Source organism: Aythya marila, assembly GCF_965140915.1.
Source record: "Aythya marila genome assembly, chromosome: 6".
NCBI classification, from domain to species: Eukaryota; Metazoa; Chordata; class Aves; order Anseriformes; family Anatidae; genus Aythya; species Aythya marila.
The window spans coordinates 10579022-10605368 of record NC_139047.1 but is presented as its reverse complement, the minus strand read 5'-3'; the positions used below and the strand labels follow the sequence as shown (position 1 = coordinate 10605368).

General features: G+C 47.4%; 1 protein-coding gene across 1 annotated transcript in view; it reads right to left on the bottom strand.

Moving 5' to 3' along the window:
* Positions 1 to 3512: 3512 nt before the first annotated feature.
* The window catches only part of TWIST2 (twist family bHLH transcription factor 2), a 35841-nt gene continuing 13006 nt past the window's right edge, over positions 3513 to 26347 (bottom strand). Inside the window, exon 2 of the mRNA XM_082762965.1 lies at positions 3513 to 4273. The gene's annotated coding sequence lies outside the window, so the exon portion shown is untranslated. The remainder of the gene's footprint in view (positions 4274 to 26347) is intronic.

Sequence of the window (26347 nt, the reverse complement as noted above, 5' to 3'; positions counted from 1 at the left end):
ACATGTGGCATTTGTTTCAGTAAGAGATATGTATGAGAGATATTCAGGCAACAGCACTTCACATTTCTTGTGATTTCTGGGTACACTTTTGGCCTTTATCTTTAACCCCAATAAAGGCCACTGTCACTGTGCTTCAGAACAGCCATTCCTTTCTCTTGGAGAAGTCAATAGGAGACTTATCTTTACCCTGATCATATAGCTGACTCCATCTAGGTGCCACTTGAAGTCCCATGGGCTCCCTCCTCTCCCAGTGTTGGGTGGGATGTATGTTGCCCTAGCTGAGGTCTCCGTGCAGAGATGATGCTAAGCACCACAGACTGACTACCTCTCTTTGCAGTCACCCTTTAAGGGGGGGTTGAAATCCCCATCCCAGCGATGGTGCCTGGGTGGTCCCAGCCAAGCGAGGACTCCAAGTTTACAAGCATCTCTGGGAAAAATTGTCAGTGTTCCCCCTCCCTGGTCCCTCCTCCCCTTCTCACTGTCGGCGGCTGGGTGAAAACGGGGTGGCCCTGGGGGAGGTCAGGGAGAAAAGAGATTCCAAGGGGTGGGATGTGGGGCTTGGATTTGTTTTGGGATTGTTGTTGGCTTTTTTATATATATATATATATTATTTTATTTTCATTTGACCTACATCAAGAACTCTAGCTGAAAACTTTTTCCCTTTTGGAAGTGGGGGGTTTGGCAGTGCTTTGCTGAGCTGGTATTGAGTAAAAAAAAAAAAAAATTATATATATATATATATATATAAAAAGCACACTTTATATCACAACCTCAGGACTTGGCTTCTTTCCAGTGAACACTTTACTTTGCTATTAGCTGGACCCCTGCACAAATAGCATGTGCTGGGTGTTTTCTGCAGCCTTTCACGTATGCAGAGAGCAAACAATTCAGGACCAATATTTAGCCAGGTCCTGCACATGCGGAGAAACCCCTGTTGTGAGGATCTGTCAGGTTTGGATGGACCTGGTGCATTACAGGATTTTGGTTTTATTCTCTTTGCACAGGAGAGTATGTCTCTGCCCTAGGAAATGCCAGTCTCTTGAGAAACCTTGGGGTTTCATGCACAGATGGAAAAAGGACAAATTCAGTCACAGTGGGAATTAGGGTGAGCACTAAATGATAAGTACTGATTAGCACTAAAAAACTCCTACATATGAAAAAGAATAGTAAATATGTCTGTCGTGCTGTACAGGACAACATAGCTTCAGTTTTAGGATCTGCATTTTACCTTGTCTTTGGTTTCCTCCTAACGTTGGGCTGTAACTTCTGCAAGATGAACTCACACAAGATGAAAAAGCTTTTCAGCGATTTATTGAACGCACATCTCTTTATCTGTCAATTCAAGTGCGTTGTCTGCTAAAATGTGTTATCCAGACAATTTACAGGTCTCAGATTATCAGGATGTCGTGGAGTGTTTGATATCCCCCATTCTCACCTTGTGACCTGAAACCACTCATCTGAGCCCCATGGCATTGCTGTTCACTGACTGACCTGACCAACTTCAGTAGTTTCTGCCTGGAAAAGAAAAAAGAAAAAAAGTATCCTAGTGCTCTGGATTTATTTCTGGTCTCCAACTTTACTTTTCCATGGCCATTCACCTACAGGAGCCTCTGCTAACCCCCAGAATTGATTGAAAAGGGGCTCAGCTAGTGCTTGCAACCATTTATTGTCACCGTTCACCTGATAGTGGCTGCTAGTGCACTTTGCAGCGAGAGGGAGAGAGCAAAAGCTTTGATCTACCATGAGATGTCCTTAAATGCCTGGAATTGTCAGGGAAGGTTAGCAGCCCTGATGCTTTGCAGCATTAAGGAAAGCACATGGCACCTACGGTTGCAGACATCTGATCTGACCTGCCAGGTCTCTCCTTCTGGATCTGGTCATGTCCTGGGAAAGCAAAGCAGCACATCAGGCTCTTCTAACAAATAATTAATGGGGCTGAAGTTGGATTTACAGGCCCATGCTTGGAAAATGTCACTCTTTGTGGTGACATCAGCCTGGTGTGATGTGGAGCATCATTAAAGCTTCACAAAAAATGCAGAAGCTAATGTGCACCCCTAGGAAAAAAAACCTGCTTGCTGCGTGGCGTGCTGCATCACATGACACGTGTTATGTTCACCTTCTTAAATGGCATTTTTGGCTCTGCTGCTACCAAACGCCGAGACTGAGATGTCATCTACTTTTAAGAAAATAAGAGCGTCTAATGGACTTGATGTATTTTACTCCATGCAACTCTGCTTGTTTTAAAATAAACATTTGACATTTAAGTTCTGAAGCCTATCAGGCAATTAATACATCTGATGATACACACATGTATGTTCCGGATTTGGCATGCTAAAAAGTTTTTCTCTGAAGCTGGTTTAGATGGAATGACATGATTTATTTTTTAATGGCTCTAGACACCACAGCATTGCTTTTTTTTCCATAGCCAATTATCCTTCACCATCTTTTCCTTTCCCCCCACTACACCACTCTCTGCCAATTTCTGAGCTGATCTTTCTTACAGAGATCTGTTTTGTCTCTTGCTTTGCAAAGTGAATTGATAATTCCTGCAAGGAGCACTGAGGCTCCCAAGCTGCCTTTGCCAGAGACCTGCCGTTTAATCAATCTCTGTCTGTCACCTCGGTGTTGCAGTCCAGATGCTCTCAAGTTAACTGGCATCGTTGTTAATCCAGCAGGGAAAGGGTGTGAGAACAAAAGGTCATTTGGGATAATTTAGCCCCATGTTTCCAGATCCACAGTGATTGTTCTTTAAAGGATTTTTTTTTTTTCCTTTTTTTTTTTTTTTTTTTTCTTTCAGAGCAAATTCTTTTTAAACGTGTTATTTATGACTTGGAAATTGAAACCTGGCTTCAGCATGTGTGTGACCAAGAGCCTGACGGGGCTCTAGGAGACGGTGGAGGAAGGCTGGTGAGTACCAGCAGAGCTGGAAGAGGTGGAAGGGAAGGAGGAAGCAGGAGCACACCAGCAACCCCGGGTGACCACTTCTATAGCGCAGCTAATGCTTTTTGCCCAGCTTTTATGGGTCATGCTTCTTTTCTGGATGCAATATGCAGCCCAGAAATGAATAGTAATTCCAAGGCTGAGCAGTCCAACTCCAGCCCATCTACATGAAATTCATTTTGAAATGATTACAAATTGTTCTGTGGAAAGGCTGAAAGTTTTCTTTGGAAAGGCAGAGTCTGCAACAAGCAGTGCGTTGGAGGCCATGGCCCTACGGATGCCCGAGCCCCTTCCACAGTGCTTGCAGCCTGAGTAAGCCTCCTGAGCAGGGCTGCGAGCGAGCAACCCACTGCTCCTGGCACACGTGGGCAGACATCACCATGCGTAAGTGATGCTGAGCTAACATCTTCTGCATTTATCACCTGCTACCTGGGGAATGGGTTTTAGCAAAGTCGGTGAGCACTGAGGCATTGGTGGGGTGGCTCAGCTCCTCAGCTTCTGCTCGGGGCTGTGCACTCAGAGTGTAAATCAAATACCCCCAGTAGCTGCATGACATCTTTATTTTTATTGGCAAGAGAAGCAGTATACACAGCGACATTGCAGTCTCTTAGCTCGTTAAAAATATCTCAATAAATAAAACAAATAAGCAACATATACACTGGAACAGAAAATGAAAATAAAAAGGAGGGGAGGGAAGGGGCTGGGAGCTGTAGCAGATCATGGAGCAATAAGGGAGAGGCAGCAGAGTGTGGAGGGCAGTCTGTAGTCCAGGCTGTACTTGAAACAAATCATGCAGGGAGCTGGGGACACTGAGGCCTTTTTTCTTCCTTTTTTTTTTTCTTTTTTTTTTTTTTTTCTGAGAGCCTTGGTCCAGTTTTGACATTACTGTACAAGAAATCATGTTTTGGAAAAAAAAAAAAAAAAAAAGGAAAAAAAAGCATACAGCTAAGGAGAAATAAAATCCAAACCCAAAGATTTCTCATAAAGGTATTCCTGAATTAAGATTTATCAGAAAGAAAAAAAAAAAAAAAAAAAAAAAGAAATCAAACCAAACGCACAGACAGACACACGGACATAAAACCCAACAACAATGAACAATCAGGAATGTTGCTTCTCTTTTCTCTTTGGTCAGTCACTTGGGGAGAGATGTTGCAAAGTTTCAGACCGTTAGCTTTGGTGCTGGTTTCTGCTCAGTCTAAGTGCTCTGCAAGAGTTCAGAGCGAGGGAGGTCAAGAGGTGTCTTTTGGACCAGTTTACTTGAGGTTGTTAAGGTTTCAGAAGCTACAAACTTGGATACATCCCAATTCCACTTCAGTCTCAGACACTGGACAGTCTAGAGAAAGGGGGAGAAAAAAAAGAAAAATAAATACACTGAATACAGCACATCTTTGTGTGATATATATTATCTCATAAGCTCTTTTCCCCTGCAAACCAAGGCAGTGTTTGTGAAAACCCATAACCACATGTTAAAATCCATCCCTGGTGCCGGTAGCATGGAGACACTTGGTTAATCCAGCAGCTGGGCAAGATCCAGTGCACCAGGAATAGCCCTCGTGGCCTCTTAACCGAGGGAAACGGGGAGATTGGATGCTCAGCGCTAGTGTTGCTGCCAATTTGTTGCTGTATTTAGCACAGGGCTCCCAGCGACGCCCAGGGAGCAGAGCTAGGTGCCCCAAATGTGCTTGTACAAAATGTAATCCCACCCAAAGTGACTCTCGGCTCTTCCTGCAACATCAGGCAAACCCTGCTGAAAATTAATGTTTTCTTCCTATTCTTGGCTAGCACATTTAAGTAACAGCCAAGCACATCCAAAATAAAAGAAATCAGCATAAATCTAACGATTCCTTTTGGGCGTGTAACTTCAGAGTTTAGTAATGCCATAGCCTTTTTTTTCATTGTGATGTGAAATGGTTAAATCCATAGGCAGCAGCAACGCAGCTATTTAAAAGTCCATTTGCTTACAGCACCTCTCCAGCCCCGAGGGATGTGATGCTAGAGCCCTGTTTTCCCCGCGGTTCCCAGTGACCCAGCCCCGCGTATCCACTCCGCTTTCTGGGATGTGACAGGATGCAGCAGCACGGCGGGGAGCCCTGTTACCTGCGGGCTTTGCCCTGGTCTGCAGCAACCTGCTGCTGCTCGTCTGCGGGCTGCTGGGACAAGCTGTGCCCCAGCAGTGCCCAAGGGAGATCCCAACCAACTTGGGGGAGGGATGATTTTTCATGCAAGATGCTGTTTCTGCCTCCAGAAAGCCATCTCAGCTCATATATCAAAAAGCAGATATAATTATTTCCTCCCACTAAGGAAAGCTTCCATTTAGCTTATTTCCTTTCCTTTCCTTCTCAAAGTTATTAATTATCTAATTACAACCACATTCTGCAGACAAGCTCAGGACTTGACAAGCTGCCCAGGACCACTTAGGAAAGCCTAACTGCTTGGTGTGTGCGAGCGGCCGTGGTTTGTGTATGAGCACGTCTGACAGATGACAGACTGGCCCTTTCTTCATGCTCACATTGCCACAACCCCAGCGAGGGGAGCACGGCGGGGACTCGGGAAAGAAAAATACAATAAAGGAAGGAGGAAGACACCACAGAGTGAGTTTCTGCTGGGGTCTGGGGCAACCTTTAAGCTCAGTGATCTTTTTTTCCACGATTTTCTCCAGCAAGCAGAGGAAGGGGTGGGTGCTGTTTGCTTCCAGCCACATGACAAAACGCTGTACCCCGCTCCTTGTTCAGCCTGGCTGCCATGTAAAGGAAGGTAAAAATGGGCAGAAAGCAACACTGAGCTGGCCTACTCCCACTTATTTTTAAAACCCCATCCAAGATGGGACAGGTCAGCACAAAGCTGCTCTCGGAGCAAAAGTGGTGATTTGGAAGTCAATGTCTTCACCCCCGGTGCCGCTCCGACTGCTGCTGCAGTGCAGGATCTCATTTTCACCAGTTCCTTCAGGTTTCCAGCAGCTCTTTTGGCTCCGGCCAACTGGAAAAAATGGGAATTTCACAGCAGCTCAGTGCTAACAGGGTGTTTTGACTTCCCTGTTACAGTGAGGCAAACGAGCACAGGATCTGCTCAGCAAATGGCAGCAGTGCTGTGCCCCAGGGCTCTGGCTTGGCTTTGCAGGGTAAGGAACACCCTTACCCCATCCCTCCCCATCCTTCACAGGGCACCAGCACTGGGGTTGTGGTGGGCAGATTAGATGGCCTACCACTGGGCTGATGCCTCATTACCAGCCCTGGTTTCCCCGTGAGGGGCTGCAGGAGTCACCCAGGGCACTGCTGCTCATCTGTGGGTCCATGCTTTGCTGCCACGGCACTGCAGGTTTGAGCCTTGTGGTAATAATAAAGAGGCATTTCTCCATAAGTAATTGGAGTAATTGCTGTCCCCATGATGCCAAAAGAACCCTCAGCCCACATGTCTCTTGGGAAGGACCCTCCTGTGCTGGTTTTGGTTTGTTTGTTTGTTTAATATGTGTGATGTAAAGTTAGCAGATCAGACCAAGCAGCAGGAGACCTGTTATCTTCTGCTGTACGGCATGATCTCCATTACTCGAGGTTTTTCGGAGTGGGTTAAGCAAGTCAAGTACCATCTGGTTTTGTTGCAGTGGATCCAGCTGAAGGACAGGAGCATCCAAGGACTAGTTAGTCCTTCCTGAAAAAAATGCCATCTCGTGCAGCAGTGCCACAGTGGGACACATTCACAAGCAAGTAACAGTAGGTCAAGTGTTGTGTTCCTTTGTTGATTTTGCTGTCCCTCAGCTCGTGTGTGAGTCTATGATTTGGATTTGGGCCTGTGTGTGTGAATCACTTTCTGAGGTCTTACATCTCACTAACGATTTGTGGACCACAGGATGGGAACCACAGCACCAGATGAGCTGCTAAATGATTTTCCCTCCTATTTTCTCCAGTTATCCACTGCACATTAAGGCAGCCTCTTAGCTGATGAGGCAATATTATGCCCAGATACAAAGGTCACCCAAAGGCAGCTGGTACACCTGGCCATGAAAGGTTTATTTCCCCCAGTGTTTCTGGAAAGCCCAGCTCGAAGGGTCCCAGTAAAACCAGTGCACCCAGAATGTCCAGCTCTGATCCCAGCTCAACATACACCAGCGGGGGAAGCACTGCCCCATTGCCTTCAGGAGCGTTAAAAATGAGCCAGCAGGCTCCTGTCACCTGTTAAGTTACAGAGAGCTTTTCCACAGCAATTCTGTGCTTTAATGGACCCTCCCAAGGTCATGCTTCATGTTTATGATCCTTTAATTCCAGAGGGGCTCAACAAGGCGTTCATCAAAGCCTGCCAACGTATCCAGCTGGTGGCTACTCCTGTGAGCAGGGCCCACCGAGGTTTCCTGGAGAAGTCCTGCAAACCTGGCTCACTCGTGGCCTCACTGCATGTCTCCTGTGGCAGCTGGATGGTGAGGTACGGATTTATGGGGCTTCTTAAAGGACACAGCAAAGCCCATAGCGGATTTCACAGGGAGGGGACAGAGTTTCTGCTCTAAGTTCAGCACTGAGCTGGAGGGGTAGGACAGCAGGACCTTGCAGAGCTCAGTTTTAATCCTGGCTCATGCACAGGTTCCCTGTGTAAGTGCTCTCTCTGCATGTGCCTCAGCTTCCCTGGCTGGGAAGTTGCCGTACATCCCTTCCTCTCTCACAGTGCACATGGGTTTTAATTAGCTCGTGCCCATAAAGCACCTTGTGATTCTCCAGTGCATGGTTGAAGGGCATAAAGCTACACAATAACAGTGCATGATTAGAGTCTGGAGTGTGTGATGATACACAGTGAAGCTCTCTGCTGAACATAATTTCTAAACATTTCTTTTATCCTGCAGTTTAAAACACAGAATATAGCTGTTACGCACTCTGGACCCTATAACATTACAGATCCAGTGCATTTTCTGTGGTGGCACAAGCTGCTGCTCATTTTTATTTGCTTTAGAGCATTCCCCAGCCCCAGAGCACAGCAGGGAAACCGCGGCAGCTGAGAGCTGCAGGCTTGATGTAAGGTGGCAGCAAGAGCAGGGCCCCGGTCGGAGGAAATTTTGCAACAGGTCCCTGAGGTCCTTGCTTATATAGGATTAGGGTTGGGTTTGGTTACAAAGGGATTGAAATCATTTCCATAACACAGCCAAGAATGCAAAAGCAATAGAAATCACAGGAAAACCCTTTGAGTATTTAAACTGTTAAATACTCAATAATAAATAATAAAATAAATAATAAAATTATTATTATTTGTAAGAAAAAAATGGTATTTGAGCTTGTTGTATAGGTTGCAAAGTCAGAAATGGTTCTGTACCCAGGGTCTGGCCACTTTCCTACCAGAAAGGTCCCAGCCCAACTAAGGGGTCACAGGTGCCCGGTCCTGTTGCCTTGTGCTCCTAACCGAGCTGGGGTCAGGCAGCAAGGGGGGAGATGAGGGGCACAAACAGCAGCACGGTGCAGCACACGCCAGCTGCTCGCCCCGTGACACCTGGTACTGATTTCGGCAGTCGCTGAGAAGTTTATAGACTGTTTCCTCCCCCCTTCCCCTTCATCCTGGGGAAGTGAAAAGGAGCGTGGGTCAAAGCCGAGACCCCAGCCCCGCTCAGTGGGTCAGTGCAGGGCACGCTGCCTGTGCCCCTGGGCTGGTGATGCTGCTTTCGGCTGCCTCCGGAGGGGACACGGTTTCTGACTGAGCATCCTTCACTGCTGAATTGCAGTAACTGATGTGAATAAGTAATAAGTGACACCTGTGAGTGTGCTCCTCTCTGCCCCCGTGTGTGGCTGCCCCGTTCCTGGCTCAGTGGGATGGAGAGGCTGCTCTTCCCACCAGCCCGCGGTGCCCCAGCCGCTCTGCCGCATTCGGCACAGTCCCCACCACTGCATTTTTGCCTCCTTTGAAGTCTCCCTGCCCAGACTGTGCCTGTTCTTTAAGCGTCCCCAGAACATTCATTTTTAATGGGATGTTAACTTCAAAGGCTGCTTTTTTACAGACTCTGGAGGTTTGGAGCAGGGAGCGGCATTTCTGCGAGGCGGGCTGGCGAGCAGCGGGGCTGCCTGGGGTGATTAGGTAGGACACAAGCAAACACGCGCTGAGGAAGCAAATATTAAACCAGCCCACGAGAAAGCACCAGACAAACTCAGCTGGAGTTCCCCGTTGTCTCAAAACTCATCCTCCCAACATGAGAATAACCAGAAGGGAAAAATGCGAGGAAACCTACAGTTAAAGCCCACTCAGGCTGTCACTAGCCCTGGCCCACACTGATGATCAGGTTGTTCCCGTGCTAGGTGTTGCACGAGAGCTGGTAAGAGCGTTTTCCCCTTCGAGAACAGCAGCAGAGGAACAAATTCTCCTGCCCAAGGAAAAGCTGCAGGGCCCCCGTCATCATGTCAGAAATGGTCCCATCTCCATCTCCTCTGCTAGTGATGGGACGTTATGGGGTGGATGGGGAAGGAGTAGTCCCCTTCTGTGTTGGACCTGCTTGGAGATTACATTTGATTGAGACAGGGCAGAGCAAGAACATGAGGCAGTGACCTCTCTAGTTGTTACCCAGGCATGTATTTTCAAGGCTGGATATGCTCTGAATATTTAAAAAGAGAAGGGAAAATGTCCTGTAGCTGATTTATTCTGGAAATGTCCCACCGCTGGGTTCAAGCACTGCTGGGTTACAACACAACAGGGGACACTCCTGCTCTAGAAAATCAATAAAATGTTTCTGTCGGCGCTAAGTAGCAGCTGCCCTTAATATTTTTCAAAACAAATAAATGTGGCTAGTTTGGTTACTGCATGATGTCACAGCCCCGGTACGCCCAGCCGCCACACCAGCGCTGCGTGCGTACTGCCCCGTAGGCACGCCGTGGTTGGGGATGGGGAAAACAAGAGCGAACAATGCAAAACGTGACATGGGACGCACGTGTCCGCGCCCGTGCCTTTGGAGAGAAAAGGTCAGCATGGGCTGATGTGAATTTTTGAAATGCCAAAGCAGGCTGCTCCAGAAATCGCGCTGTTCTTTAGATTAGGAAATGTCAAGCTAGAGGGGAAGACAGATCTCAGGGTCTTGATTCTCAGGCCAGAAAGCCTGAATCTGGTTTGCTTCTGGCCACGGGAGCCCCATCTCACCTGGTTACTGAGGCAGAGGACTGGATGTGGCCCATGGCAGGCTAGCTGGAGTCCTGAGAGCAACTTGTGCTCCTTTCTCCCTAGTGCCTGTCACCCTACTCAACCCCAGGTTTGCCGTCCAAGAGGACTGCCTTTAAAGCCTACCTGGCAGTTTGAAGTGCAGAGGTCTGAGGTACCCAGGAGGATCTTGCTGGGGACTCAGAAATCACCAAACTTATTGGGGGTTGTCATCTTCTTGAGCAGGGTACCTACCTGTGGTGCTTAAGGCTTACGTGCTTACTGTCAAACACCCCAACCTTGCCCTTAACCTTGCTCATTCCTGACCTTTGCGAACTGAGGACCATTGCTTTCAGCTTAAATAACCATGTTGCAAGTATTGATCATGATATCCATGGTCAGGTCTGTAAGCTTTGCTATCCAGACTCTTTTTTTTTTTTTTTTTTAATCTGTTCATAACCTTCTGAAACTTGTGCTGAAAATATTCCATGCCCGAAGGTGATTCCTCTTCCTTGTTGTTGCTTTTGTTTTCTGGAGACTAGGCAAAAATGGTCCAGCTGTTTTGGAGCACAGGGAGAGTGGAAACCAGCCATGCTCCAAAACGCTACAAGCTTTCCTGTGACTGTGTGTCGGAGGCTGTGATGGCCGCGGGTGGAAAGCTGAAAGGCGGCGTGCAGATAGCCCGGTTCACAAAGCAGCACTCCACCTGGACCAGGAGGAAATTAAGTTTGTTTTGACCTAGTTCTGAGCCTCCCCGAATCGCCTTCCAACTATGCATGGGGTGAGTTTCTGTGAGCCATATGAAACAGACCTAAGTCAGGAAGAATGGGGCGTTATTTTGGCTTGGATTTTATCATAGCGCCATTAAACTTACAGAAGAGAGGTGCTAGGGTGGAGGCGAGGTGCTGGCAGCCAGGACCTGGCCTGGAGCCGTGACCAGCACATAGGGACGTACACAGGCAAACAGGTATTTGCAACCTTCCATCCTGGAGGATTAGGCAAAACATGGAGCTCCTGGTTGCTATTGCTCCTGCAGATTACGAAAACCAGAAAGAACCGAAGTGGGCTGCAGTAGAGGTTTGTGGAGGAAAACTTTGCTCTGACTTCCTGCTGTGTAGGGTAAAAGCAAAGCAGAAAAGAGACTTGTTTATCACCAGCCAAATCTCCCAAAGCAAGGCTCATTTTCAAAGCCGGGCCCCATCCTGGGAGGTGGGATGGTTGCCCTTTGCCTTTGCCAAAGCACCCTAGAACTGAGCCCTTTTCCCGTGCACCCTGACCATCACAGCCACTCTTGAGTAAAATGGTGGATTCCTACGAGCAGTTTTATCCACTGCTGCCTACTAAAGACCATGCAGAGGGACCTGCAACAGGCCTGTGTCACCTTGACTGGAAAAGGAGAGTGCTGGGGTTTTGCTTTTGTTCCCTACCTGGGTAAATGGCACCTCACTGATTTCCTTAAGAGCCTTGAAAACAAGGACTGTCCCAGCTCAGGTGATGGGTTTCACAGTCACCATGGCTTTGATAATCTCTGGCTGCAGCAAAGACCAGCTTGGTGCTCCAGAACCTGTCCGCACCACCAAGCAGCTTGGTTCAGACCTGACCCGCTTTTAGACGTGTAACCAGGCCCCATCAGCAGTTTTTCTAAAGAAACTTCTGCTCTGTCAGTCAAAACTGGCTGTCAGAAAGGGAAAGTTAGGGTGAGATCAGAAGAATTTTCAAAGGCTTTCCATTTTTACAATTCCATGCTGAAATTTCTATATAGTATAGCTTGTAGCAAGTAGGCTAAAACCAAATCAAAGCAAACAGAAAAATTTAACTGAATTCATCGGGTCTTTAGGTGTGTTTATGAAAGTAAGTCCTTGGTCTGTGTAGGAATGGGAAACCTGTATCTGTACATGTTGTGTTCATATTTATGCATAGTTTATATATGAACTAATGTTTTTGTAGCAAAGTGAAAGGAAGAAAGGATCTATGCCCTGCTACAGGCATTGGCTGTGTCTGTACCAAAGGGATATTCTCAAATCATCTTACAGATTTGTCAGCTGTTCCCAGAGCCAGGGTAGACAGTAGTCTCTATTTAAGATATTTTTGACATTTGGATGGCACAAAGATGCAACTTTGAGGGAAAAATACCGTATTGCTTAGCAGCAGCAAGGCCTTTGCAAGCAGGCAACTGTGTGCTGTCTTACATGGGAAAAGCCAGCATGAGGCAACCCCAGAGAAGGACCAAGAGTCATATTTTGGAAAGCCAATTTCCCCATACCAGCATGCCAGAAAGGGTCCCCCTCCTGTTTGACCACAGGACAGCTGGGTGAGGAGAATGAGACAACAGTGGTGAGGTGGAAAAACAATGTTTTGGCTGTGTCCTTGAGCACATCTACCTTGCTGCCCACACAACTGTGCAGGAAAGCAGCCCACACTGGCGTGCATAATGGTCCTGGGGATGCCCCACCTGCAATGCAAGGGGTTGGGGAACACAGCCAGAGGCAAACAGCAGAGATAAGGCAAAAGGGGGAAACTGAGGCACAGAGGCACCTGTGAGTGGTTAGGTGGTTAGAATAGTGGAACTCTCCTGTTTTCTAGGTTGTTTCCCATCAGAAAAAGCTAAAAAGAAGGGGTTGGGGGTATAAGTTCCCATCCCTGTGATTGCTCTGTGTCCCCTGGGGAGTCCTTGTGAGTGCAGCACAGGCACCTACACTAATACAAGGTGACCGGGAAAGGAGAGAGCCCAGTTGCACAACCATCCCTAACACAGTGTGTGACTGCTGCCCTTGCAGAAAAGGCACAAGGGCCGGTCTGCAAGACTTCAGAGGGGAGGAAGCAGCGGAGAAAGGAATTCAGATAATTGTGTACATGCAGAGGGGGGAGAGGGCCAAAATCAGATCTAATGCTACGGGTACGGACAGACTGAAACCAGATACCTTGGCTTGTGTTTTTCTGCCTTTGCTGGTATGAACTCTTATCAACCATCCGCTCTTGAAGTCTCCCAGATGAAGGAAAGCCACAATTATGTGCATCTTACAGCTGGGAAACCATTTAAAAACATATCCCTTGCCGTTGTTCATTCCCGAGCCGCAGGGCCTCCCCTTGCTCTCTCCAAACCTACCCCTGCCTCAAGCGCCTTTCGCTGTCTAGAGGAAAGCCTCTAATCTAATTTACCCCAGGCTTTTCAGACCTTGGAGGATTTATCTGCCCATGGCTGGTCCAAGAGAAAACATCCTCCCCGCGTCCCGCGGCTCCCCGGTTTGTTATCGGGAGTGTGACTAACTGTTTGACAGGGATGCAGGAAAAGAAAACGTACAGCCCATCTGGAAGGAGGTTTAATCCTTTCAATTCTCCTCCCTCCAAGCCTGTTTCGGTCTCGCCAGCCCAGCACCGAGGAAAGCCAATGGCTTGCTCACACCTCCCTGTTTGGGATGAAAAATCCAAAAGAGACAACGCCAAAAAGGAAGCCAACAGGAGAACCCGTGACCCTGGACCTGTGTCTTGGCCTTGGCCAGCTGAACAGGACAGAGCATGCCTGCAAGGCTGGGGACCAGCTGCCACAGCTGAAATAAAGCCGGGGATATTGAGTGCTTCTGTCACAAATAACTATCCACAGAAAAGAGAAGTAGATTGATTATATATATGTGTATATATATATAAAAATTTAATGACAGCAAGCAGCCAATATTGATTGAACTAATCATGTTTTAAATCCTTTTTTTTTTTTTCTTCTCGTTGTCTTGCAGGAAGACTCGTTTGTATCTATGGCCACCTATCTAAACAGACTTCACCTGTGTCAAGTCTGGCTGTCCTGGAAGAGCTGCTGGCCCTGTAAGTCCAGCTTTACAATACTGGACTTAAATTTACAAATTATTTGTCACTGTTTGTCTTTCCGTTTTTTCAGTTTTTAAAAACTATTTTTTAATTAGAAAAAAATGATTTAAAAATAATTTATTTTTATTTTTAAAAGGAATTTAACATAGTACAGAAGACTAACATTTTAAAAGTTAATGAGACACTACTTGTTGCATTTGTCCAGTGTAATTTATGCTGGTGCATTTACCAGAAAGGCCTGCATTTAACATTGATTTATTAATGCGTAATCTATAGGTTTATCTATGGATATATTAACCAGCAGTTAAGTGACTGTTTTTTGACTGCCACAAACTTTATTATTTTGGTATCCATCATACAGCTGCCTTTCTCGCACCCAGTTCTTATTTAAAGGTGAATGAACTCTTCTATTCTCTCAGCCTCAGGTGCACGGCTATAAAATAAGCTCTCTGGAGTAAAATAAGTTTCTGCAGTACCAGAGAAGGCAGTGACTCTCATGAGCAATTTTAACACCTCTACAAACTCTGATCTCGAAGTTTCCTTGGCTCCTGTTAAACTTCCCTTGCATCTCCAGCTCTCTATCATTTGAATTTTGATTTATCTGAGTGTAATTCATGCCTGGGAAGGAATACAGGTTGTGGTAATTCCACGTTAAATTTCAAAGATGGTTATTTTAAAAAACATGCTGTTTTCTTGGGGTGGGGAACATCAGCCCAGTAAAACATCCAGACACCTCTTATAAAAGCAAAAAATGACAGGAACATAACAGCTTGAGAGCCTCCACCAAGCCAGTTGACACCAACCCACAGATTACAGAAGCTGAAGAGGGAGGGAAGCTGCAGGGTCAGCACAGTCTGACCTCAGGCCTGCAAGATGCCTGGGAGCTCAGAGCTCCCCGGGACACCAGCCCTGCTCCCGGTGTGACTCAGCACAGCCCGACCCAAAACACAGGAAAGCTGAGCTGGCCTTCACTGCACCCAGAAACTCACAGGCTCAACCACTTCCAGCAGGAGAACTTGCCCTTTGGGGTCCCGAAACATGTAGAAAAAAAGCCACTTCTTCAGCATTTTGGCTTGTGGCTGATTATTCTGGCCCAGATAAAATTAGTAGCCTGGGGCTGGCCTCCCAGTATGGATGACAAGTGAGAGCTCTGCAATGAAGTATTTTGCTGCTGGGACTCTCAGGGTTTCTGCGTTATGTCCTGCCTCTCTGCAGCAACCTCCAGGCAGTCAGTATGCTTGCTCCAAGGTGCTGCGTCCCTCCCTTGCCAGAAAATAAAATAAAAAAAAATCTTTAAACAGGAAAGAGCCCCCCAAAGGAACAGTTCCCCCAGCCCTGCACTCCTCCACAGTCCAAGCCTTGGCCTCCCCGGGGCTGTGGGGTTCGTCGCAGCTGGAGAAGGAGGTAGGTTTGTGGGAGCCCCTTGTTAAAATCTTGGCAGTACATCACTGAAAGCGCGGCTAGAAATTGCCAAAAGCCGGAAGCTGTTAATGAGCAGTTGGAGCAGGAAAAAGCAGAGCTGTTTCGACATTTGAAAGGGCCGTCTAAGCTCTGTCCTCGGCTCTGCCCAGCTGCCTCGTGGGTGGCTCTGAAGAACAAGCGCTCGGGGACACCACCAGCATCTCCTGGCCCACGAAAGGGCCTGTGGTGCAAGGGGCCAGGGAAAGTCAGTGGCCAAAGGCAAAGAGGGACGTGAAGGATCCAGACAGCACCAGCCCTCCTGGATAACACCACAGCAGAGAAAACCCACCTCCAGACCCCTTCCTTGGGCTCATCTCTGAGGCACTCTGGAGTGAGCCTGGCTTTGCACAGGGAAGGTGTGGAACAGAGGAGCAGGGAGGGGAAGAAGGCAGAGAAAGAGATTTTCTTCTTGGGCAGCTCCAGTAAAATAAAGGGGGATGGGGAGGGAGGTGGCACAGACGCACACATGTCCCTGAACAACGGCTTTGAAGCTGATGAGGCTTGTGCCAACGGCGTTAAATACGCTCCCTCTCATCTCCCTCTGCCTCCTGAGCCCCTGACCCTCCAACCTCGGGGCCTCTCAGATCTATATGGGTTTCAGCTGCCAGCCTGTAAGCAATTCTGGGCAGGCATTTGGCTCTTCCTGCCTGAAACACACACTTACTACATGCTTGGGCCAGCCAGATTAGTGCTAAGCAGTGGAAATATATTGCACAGAAATCAGATAAGAAAGGTAAAGTGGTCATGCATGGGCTGTACATTTCTGTTGAGATGCTCACAGCAAAAGCCATGTTCAGTGCTTACCCTGCACGAATACAGCTCACAAGCTAAGGGTGAGTATCCTTCAGGATGAAGTTGCATGAGCTGTTGTTACAGTTTATAGACCTGTCGGCTATGATGACTGAATGCACGCACATGCTAAGCTGTTTGGAAAGTAAAGGATATCATGTTCTTGTAGGCTGGTTGAGAATATCTGGGAGGAAGATATCAATAGGAGCGAGGTTCTTTTTCCTCTCGGAAATACATGAGACTGGTGCCTCTGGGCAGCTGGTGCTGCACACTGTATGGTATGCAGCCTGCTCTGACAGCGCTGGCAGCCAGTGTGAAATGTCTGCTCCCTGTTCGCCTCTACAGGAATAACCACAACAGAGGTATGAAATGGGCTGTAAAAAAAACCCTCTGCCTCCACCTCATTTCAGGAAAAGGAAAGAATATTGGACAGAGGGAAACCTTTTCTCCTCCCCTCTCCATGCCTGCCAAAATAATACAAATTCTAGGAACAACACCTTCTCTAAAAATAAATATATACATCTGCAGCTTTATTCTTTTTCCAAGGGAACTCTTTTGGTCTGGCCTGCTCAGCCAGCACCTTCCCTGCTCTCCTTATTTTTCCTGTGTGCAGCGTGTATTCAGCTGCAAACTTCCTGAGCAGCAGCATCCCCGGGGGGAGGAAGAAATCGTGTTTTCTGGCTCAGGGATTAGGACTGGGCACCAGCAGGTCCTATCCAAAGGATGAATCCTTTCTTACTCATTCCCCCACTTTACCTGCCCCTGTCCTGTGTGGATGAGGTACTCTGAAGCAAGCCTTGCTCTGTCCATAGGCAGCTGATCACAAAAAGGACCGATCTCAGCTTTTTTACATCAGTGCAGCACAAAGGCTCTGTGACAACATTGCCTCCTAAGAGTAAATCAGCAAGTGGGTTATAGCAGCCATCCGTTATGACTGACTCAACTAATTCCACTGATGGATTCATGCCAGTGGTATTAACAACAACAAAAAGCCTGCTTTGAAAATGCCCCTGGTTCAAGCTCCTGATTTGAAATAAGTAAATAAATAAAATTTGGGGCCACCCACTAAAAAGCAGAGACAGTTTGCATAAATTCAATGGCATTTCATAGGCTCCTGTGAACAATCTGCGGGACAGGTATGATTTCCTTATGAATGCAGGGTGCTTTTTAATGTTTGATACAGTTACTGACAAATAGCAGCTGAAACACCTGTATGCCAGATGTGCACAGCTGTACGTGTGCTGCTGCTGATCAATCTTCAGATTACATCACGTTCCAGATGCCTGACTTCAGAAACGCTTGGGAGGCAGAGCTGAAGCAAGCAAACTGCAAGCTTAGGCATTTCTCCTTCCCGATGGTGATGCTCTGCCTCTGCACGCAATGCCGAGCCCTGTTTTGTCACCTTGACCTGTGCGATGCTGCCTCAGAGCAAAAGCATCCTTTAGCCGTGAGTAACATCTGTGCATGGATAATGCAATGGGGAGGTGGGCTACATGCTGTCTACCCTGCTTTCCTACCACCTGAGACCAAAAAGCCATCAACACCAGCCTGTGAAGAGGTTTGTTCCTGTGTTTCTTCTCGCTGCAACCCAAGGCACACCTTCAATGTCTCCCCACAGGCACACGTGTGTGGCTGTGTGTGGCTCCGTGCACATGCACGTGTACAGGAACTGCTGTGAAAGTCAAGTACTTTTAATTTTCATTGGATTTGTTCCCCACTAGGAGGATGGCACTTGTTCCTGTAACACTGGGAAGCAAAACTTGGCCTGCCTTAAAAGAGACTTGGAGGTGACTGCTACAAAAAGAAAAAAGATGCCTCTATTATTATCATTATTATTATTAGTAGTAGTAGTAATAATAATAATATTGTTATTATTGCTGCTATTATTGTTGTTATTATCATTATCATTATTAGCACTATATTTATATTTATTTATTTACTATTGCATTTGGTGTGGGGAAGAAAGCTTTCCCTTTGCTGAACGAAACTGTGCTCACCCTTCAAAACTGTTTCTTCAAACAGATGCCAGGACAGATTCCCCAAAGCTCTGTGGATTTAGTCCTAATTTTTCACACTAAGGATCCTACACAGAATCACAAAAAGCCTTTAGTGAGAAGCAGCAGGATTGACTCATTTCCTTGCCCACCATGCTCACTGCCACCACACCTGGGTTTTGTCAGAGCTGGGACTTGCATCCCGGATCACATTCCCAAACATTTGCAGAGGAAAGAGTGCTGCTTTGGCATCTCCCCCCTCGCATGAGGCAGCGTTTGAAGAATGTGCCCTCGCTCGCCACACCCTGGTCCCTGAAGTCGGTGATCGCAATGGCTCGGCCCGAGCCCAGCAGTGTTTCCCACCGAAGCAGGTGCAGGTTTTTGATAACCACCCAGGCTCTGAGTAACGGCAGTGATTCAGTGCGTGTGTTACTAATCTCCCAGGACTTTTGGATGGGATTGTACCAGGCCAGGTCTCCATCTGGGATTAATCAACACAGCTTCATTGAAGTCAAGGGGCCAAATTCTCACTTGGAATAAACCGGTTTAACTCCACTGCAGTCAATAAAGCTACTCTGATCTTTTTTATGGCAAGAATAGTCCAACTCTTTAAAATACGTGGGGTTATAGGGTGTTGCCCTCATGCAGAGGGAGTTGCACTTTTATATGCCATACACGCCTGACGTGGTAAGTTCTTGGCATCAAGTAAGGCACACCGGTGTGTGTCCGTGATGCTAACCACGCTGTGCTTCAGAGAAGGCTGTCAGGAGATGCACAGAGCTATGTTAACATGGACATAAGACTGGCAAGAGCCCTCACCAGTCCAGCATCACTACTAGGTCATTTCTTCCATCCTTGGCTGCAAGCATTGTGTCATACAATCCTTCCTCAAAACTCTGCAGCTTTTGTCTTACATGCAGATGGCACTGCTGATGCTTAAAAGCAGCCCTCTAGATCTTCTACTCGGTTTTTATTACCAACCTCTTCTCAAGACAGGCTTTCTGCTGCCTGGGGTGCCTAAGACAGTCTTGTATCAAGGGACTTCTCCAAGGTAAGCGGCAGGAGGTAAGGCTATTTGCAGAGCTTAGAGGGGATTCACAGCCTTCAAGGCTTTTTGTGTGAGTATGCCGTGCTTCAGCATGGTCTTGTTTGCTTTGCTTCAAATCTTTTGGCCTTGGCTGGCTCTGACCCCACAAATGTTTGAATGTCTGTGTTATTCTTCAGCTGTGCTTGTGTACCAGGGCTGTGGCGGTCACTGGAGGGGCTCCTCATTAAAGTAGTGATGGGGCTCTCTGGAGAGGAGGACAGTAATGCTGCAGGGAATAATGAGGCAGCAAATCTCCCTCAGGGCTGCCCGTGGGTGAAATATTTTATCTTTTATTGTCGTGGTTTCTGATGCCTAATTCAGGAGCGTGGTCTCCTGAAGAGGTAGCAGTGACCCATCAGCCCATGGCCATGCACTGACCTGCTGTGAGTCACTCTTTTTTCCAAGACTCATAAGACTAGCATCATTGCTTATAACTCAGCTTGAGGTTGGCCAGCTGCTTTACGGGCTTTCCTGAAGCTGTTACATGCGTGATGCAGGACAAGCAAGCAATGGGAAGGAGAAAAGGGAAAGATCTTACTCAGAACCTCTTTAGCAACACAGTTCCAGTCTGGATGGTGCCACAAACCTTCGTCAGCTGGCTTGGCCTTTGTGCTGCTCCACGGGGTCAGGCTAGCCTGTCCTACCCCAACCTGCTCTGCTCCAAGAGGCTGCTCTCCTTCAAGCTAATCCTCCTCCTGTACTCACTCCGTGGGCTGCAATTTCCTCTGCAACGAGGAACCAGTGTTCTTAATTATTTTTTCTTGCACATCAGAGAACTGGGAGTGAACACCAAAGCTGGTTTATTCTGGTTGCTGTCTACCAGCTCTCTGTGTTGCTGCTTCAGGTTTCAATAAAATAGGTTCTCCTGCAGGTGCTTCAGTTTTTCACCACACATCTAAAATTTATGGGTTTGGGAGGTAAAATATGAAGCTGGTCATTCCCTTGCTATGATTTTTAAAAGGGGAGTAAACATTCTTACTCCAGTAAGTTCAAACTCCTGGAGGAAGAAACAAGCAGAGATGCTGCTAAAGAAACAATCTGAGTAAAAATAAAAATAAAAATAAAAAAAAAAAAAAAAAAACAACTGCATGTCCTAAGATTGCCTCTGTTTAGTGAATTATTTAATCACATGCCTAGTTTCTAAATGTGTGCCTGTAGCCCCCTGATTTCAGTGGGATTTATCACATGCACTAAGGATGTGTCATGTGCTTTGCTGAATCAGAACAGACTAACAAATGACTACCAAGAACTTGAATTGTATGCAACATGCACACAGAAGCCTATAAAAAGCCCTGGAAAATTGGTTTACATGGTCTTTTCCAGTCTGTCATCCTGCAAAATGCAGATGTACTTTTTTTTTTTGACTCCGCTTGTCGGGTTTTTTGGATTTGGGTGATTATATGAATGGGTTAAGTCAACGTTTTCAACCAAATCACTGTACAGATGACTCAGCTCAACACCAGCTGGCTGGTCTTGTTTAGGTTTGCCAGCTGCAAGCTGGACTTGCTTGAGCCTTTGAATCTGAACCCTGCTAGTTTCCCACTGAGCTAATAACCTATATTACTGTGATACCGATGCAATCTCCTTGCTGGGGGAGGGAGAGGAGCTCTCTGCATCTGTTCAAAACAAAGACTTCATGCTTTGAATTTGGCAATGCTGTTCCTCTCTGTATTTCACATACTGTCCTAGGATGTGCAGACCTGAGCTAAGCTTATGCTCCTGTGAATCGGGGACTTTCCTGAAACTGCTGCTCACGTGTTTCTCATCTGACTGCTTGTGTCTGTGACTGGTGCTGAATAGCTTTTCTGCTCCACACAACCAAGTTTTACATGCAGCTTGTGTCTGCAGTACAAAAAAATGTTTCCTTACTTTTCTTACCCCCAAGTTAAAACTGCACAGGCATGTTTGTGAACAGTGAGGGAGGCTGGACGAGTCTAGTGACTGAAATGGAAGCCCTACAGGTTCAGTGAGAACTCATACTGAATGCAGGTGCACAGATCATCTGTGATATTTATACTTACATACACTACAGGTATGGAAGAGCATAAGATGTCTGTAGTAACTTCATTCCTTTGCACTTTTCACCATTAAAGTTGTTTTTTCCAGCTATTGTGGAGTGCAGCCATAGGGATACCATTGAGGTCAGCATTCAGTAGGGCTCCTGGTGTAACCCCTACTTTTCAATCCTAATTTAATTCTCTGTTTAGCTAGAAGCAATATATGCACTATGAGTTTTGCTTTGCTCTTCTGACAAATGCCTATCTTCTCTCCATGAGAGATAGCGAGTGAGCAAGGGACACACACACTGAAATTTTGGCCCAGATTAGGGATTTGAGCCTTATGTATGCCATGGGCTCAGAACGCTGCAAGCTTCTGGAGTTTAGGGAGGTTTTGGAGCTCTTCACTCACTGCCTCAGTAAGTTCTCTGCTGAAATGTTTTTTTTTTTTTGTTTTTGTTTTCCCAACCACTTCTTTTACCAAGGTCCTGCAAAACTCTTCTCAAGAAAAGTAAAGCTGTTTTTGACAACCAAAGAGATTCTGGTTTCCACCTCATTCTCAGATCTTAGCAAATGCAATTAGCAGTATTTCTTATTACATCCTCCCTTGAAAAGTAAATAGATTCCTAGGGATCGGTTGTTCTTCAGCTTAAAGGACCCCTAGAGACAGCAGTACCTTATAGCAACAAACGAATAAATGAAATGGATGGGCTCAGGGATGCTAGATGCTTCTTGGGGTACAGTCTTTTCCCTTGAATGTGGAAGAAAGGAGAGGTGCTAATGGAAAGGAGTTCACAAGTTTTCCATTCCCAAATGTGAATGCTTCAGCCAGGAATTATGAAGACCCCTATCCACAGCATGCTTGCTGAGAACTAGTCTCTACAATGTGTCTGAGGCTGCAGCCCACTTGAACTGCAGCTGGAAATCTTGCAGCAGTGCAATGTGCTCCTGTTCCTGTGGGACTGGCGAGAAGCCCTTGGAAATCTGCACTCCACAAATGAAGATGGTAACTTGTTGGTTAATGCCATGCCTGGTGACTGGGGAGGTGTCCTCAGATTAGGGGAGCTGTTGGGCCACACTCGTGTCCTGGAAGAGCATGCACGCACCCTACAGGAAACTTAACCTGACATCCCACACAAGTTGGCTGAATAAAGTGATCTCTGCCCTTTCCATACTTATTTATATTTTCAGTTGACTGCATAATCTGGCCCTCTAGAAAGTCCCTTCTGGAGGTCACACAGCTGAAATAATAGCTAATGATTTTTTAAAAATGATTTGGGAGTTATTAAATACTTTCTTCTTCCTTTCCTTCCCTCCCCTCAGTCCCTCTTTGGCAAACACTCCTGGGTCATTCCACCAGAGTGCTTTGCCTTCCAGAGCAGGGCATGCTGGAAAAGCATCCTGATGTGTATGAAGGGTCTACGCCCATCTCCAAGTGTTTGCACATTGCCCCAAAGCTGGGTAGGGCTGGGATAAGGAAACTAGATGAAGTGTGCAATATCACAGCAACTCCAGACACTAACCAGAATTGCTGGCATTGCTTTTCCTCCCAGAGACATCCCTCTCGGCTCCAGTCACTTCACTTGCCTGTTTCATCTCTGGCAGTTGGATGCTCTTAAATCCAGGCGAAGGGCTGTCAAGTTTCTCCTGTATAAACCACCCAAGCCATTTCCATCTATGCTCCATTAACCAAAGGAGGAGCTGAGTTTATTGCTTTTGTTGGAGCTAGGCCTGGTTGCATAAGCTAGCCTCTGGCTGCAGAAGTCAGGGTTTTGTAGCTGTCCTGGGGGAACCCGTTCCCCTTTTCCAAGTCTGCAAAGATCTTCCCATGCTCTCTCTCGGGCAGGGATAATAATGCCCACGTGGAGCAAGGATTTGTGCACAGACAACAAAGCATTCCAGTATTACTGGGAGCTATACTGGTATGTCTGGTGGAAAGTTTCGTTGCAGGTGCAGGCCAGTGGTGGCTGATGTCTGTGGAGACGGCCTGGGCTGTTGCAGTAATAGGACATACATAGGGGCTGCTCTGAACCATCTTGTGCCTTCTCCTGGACTTCCAACAGTACTTGCTTAACCCCTCTCATATTGGTCTGGCATGTTATGGCTTAAAGAAGCTTTCCCAAGGGATTCAAACAGCAACTAAATGGTAAAGAACCTCAGGCATGAACGTAGGTTGGTATTTCCAAAAGGGCTGAGGAAATTTGGTGCCCTTCAGCTCTAGAGGGGTCCTACATTTCTTTGACATCATCTCCCAGTTCCAGTCTGCCTGTCAGACCCTGTCACTTCCCTAATAACAGGTCAGAGGAAGGTGGTCTTGGCTATTGGGAGGCCAAGTTCAGTGTGATGCTCTGGCAGAGACTGTGCACTTGCAGGCAGTGAGGATGAAATAATTGTTTCATGCCTCAATTCAGTCGTGTTTGGTTGTGTTGGTTCTTTCCTTTGTGGGTCTCCAAAATAACCTGGCTGCCTGCTGGCTGGGGAGCAGCAAAACCATCGGGGTGAAGGCTGAGCTCCCCCAGGTTTGCAGCAGCCCAGAGGCTGCAGGAGGGGAGCTGGGCACCTACCGCTTGGGTGGAGGAGGTGGAGGAGGCTTCAGCTCAGTTTTGGGTTAAGATTTGGATGAATGGTGGGACAGCAAATGGGGAAACCTTCCCACTACCCTACAGCCTATCTCTGGGAATCCATTTTACATTTCCCCTCCTCCCCTGCTGTCCTGGTTTCAGTTAGAACAGACACCTGCCTCTTCTACCCCTGGAACATGTGTAGGTGTGAAGGAGGCACCCTTGGCCTTGTCCCCATCCCTGCTGTGCTGCTGGTACCCAACCTGTCTTATTTTTGCCCCAACCCTGACACTCGTGGCAGGTCTGGCTGCTCCCCACGCCATCCCAGACACCATGCCCACAACACCCGTGTGAGGCAGTGCTCTGTGAAGAGCCCTGGGCCACTGAGGCCCGCGCAGCCAGGCGGAGATCCCCACTGGGAACACGCTCCTCATGTTAGCGTGGCGCCTGGTTAGTCTCAGTCTCCCTCTGTGACACATCCCAGCCCAAGCTGCTCTTTCTGCCTGGCGGCTCTTCTCGGGCCTCCAAGGCCCTTTGCTTCCTCTGCTGTTGGTCTCCCAGGCTCCTCCTGGCCTGCTCTTTGCTCCCCCTCAGCTCCCTCTGCTCCATCTCTCACGGGAGACGAGCCCAGCGCTCGGTTCAGATTCCCCTTTGCTTTGTGTTGTGCCTTCTCTCAGTTTTGAGCTTTCTGCTGGCCGTCAGGCTCGATACCAGCAACAGACGGGGAGGTGTGCGTGAGCACACATGCTCCAGCAGCCCTCTGTAATCTCACCGACCACGTTCCCTAAGGCTCCTCCTTGCACAAGCCTTGCAAAACAGCACGAAATCCTCCTCCTGTGTGACCAGTGAGGCTTCAGAGGAAGCTGATGCCTAATTTCCCTCTGCTTCCCAGTGGTTCCCTGGCACCTAAAGCCCCAGGGATGGCTCCTTCCCACCACCACCAGCATTTATTAGGGTTATGCTGCCAAAAGGTGCGTCTTCCCCAAGATCCCAGAGCACTTCACAAGAGGGGCTGCAGCACAGAGGCCGGTCCTGCAGTTTTGTGTCTGTTTGTAGCAAGCGAATGCCAGTGTATTAGGATCTAAAACAAAGGGAAGAAAAGGAACAAACTGAACAGGGTGGGGAAGGTACAGAAACACATATCTGAGAATGTCCATAATTAGGGAACACCCCTGGCTCAATAATGTCTGCAATGTAAAAAATCTTGATGTTTCCTGCTTTCCTTACTGCTCCAGAAACCTCTCTTGCTGTCACCATGCCTAGCTTTATCTCTACTTTATTGATGTTTTCTTAAAGTCCCATGTAATTTTAAAAATGTTATTAACTGAGCATGTAATGTCTTATTTACTCAATGCAGTATTTTTAATATATATATACTTTAAGTCTGATCTTCAGACTTCAAGTGGAAAAACATGAATACCTGAGTTTGTACAAGTTCAAAACTAGCAAAAATCTTGAAGTATGTTCTCTGAAATCCTGGCTCAGTTCTTTTTTGATCAGAGATTTTGGGGGCTGCAGGGGAATCTGGAGGAATCAGGGGTGCAGGCTGTTAGAAGTTGCAGAAGAACAAGAGGGCTTTCACAGCAAGGTAGAGAGAAATGTTCGAGGTATCAGCACGGCTTTCAACAGTCCTGAATTCCACAGCAGTTGTCACTTTGTCACTGTTGTACAGGGGGCTGCATCCCTGATCTAGGGGATGAGGGAGAGCCTGAATTATCCAGCGGCACCGCACAGCTCTGTCTCTGCCCTGAGCTTTGCATCTGTGTGCTGACCGTAATGGTCATTTTTAAATGCATCCCCATTTCAGTGCAATCTTGGGTGGTGTGCAAACCACGGCACAGAGCCTGCTGACTTAAAGCATGCCTAAACATTTAAGGAAAAGTCTGATTTATGCTGCAAAAGCTTGCTCATCAGTTTTCCTTTTCATCATTGCAACTGCTGGGACTCTGAAGCCCCCTTGGCTCCCCTGGTCACTTTGCGCGGCTTTGCAGCGATTCTGCTTTAACTGCAGTCCTCGGGATGGCTCTGGCCCAAGTGAACTCCTCAAGATCCCTGTGCAGTATTCTCCTGGTGGTACCCTGAGATCAGCAGATGCTGGCCTTTCTCTAACTCCCACTCAGTGCCTCAAATCCCAGGGAAAGCTCTCCTTCCGCTGCTACACCCTGTGCTTTGAAGGCAGAAATAGAGACATTCAACAAGATCTGGGGGGTTTGCATGGTTCAGCTGCCTTCGATGCTTTTGCAGGGCTTCCCAAAGCCGAGATAAGGGCACCTCCATGCACAGCCTGCAATGTGCCTTCTGCTCCAGCCCTCAACACCAGTACGCACACACGCTGCGTGCATGGTAAGACCTGCGGCTGTGTCTGCCATGAGGCTAATTCTCACGTCAGGGATCCCATATGCTGTGCCTGTTTGCAATTACACAGCCAGTTTCCCCCCCCCTTACAGACCTGAGATGCGTTTTGCACTCAACCTGGTGCCTCTAGCCCCCTAAATACTGCAACCAAAGTGCCTGTGGGTAAATAATTTAAGACTGTAATGGCTGTTCCTCTTTGAGCCTGTGCAGCTGTAGGGAGAGACTGGGTGCAAACTGCTGTCCTTCGCAGAGAGG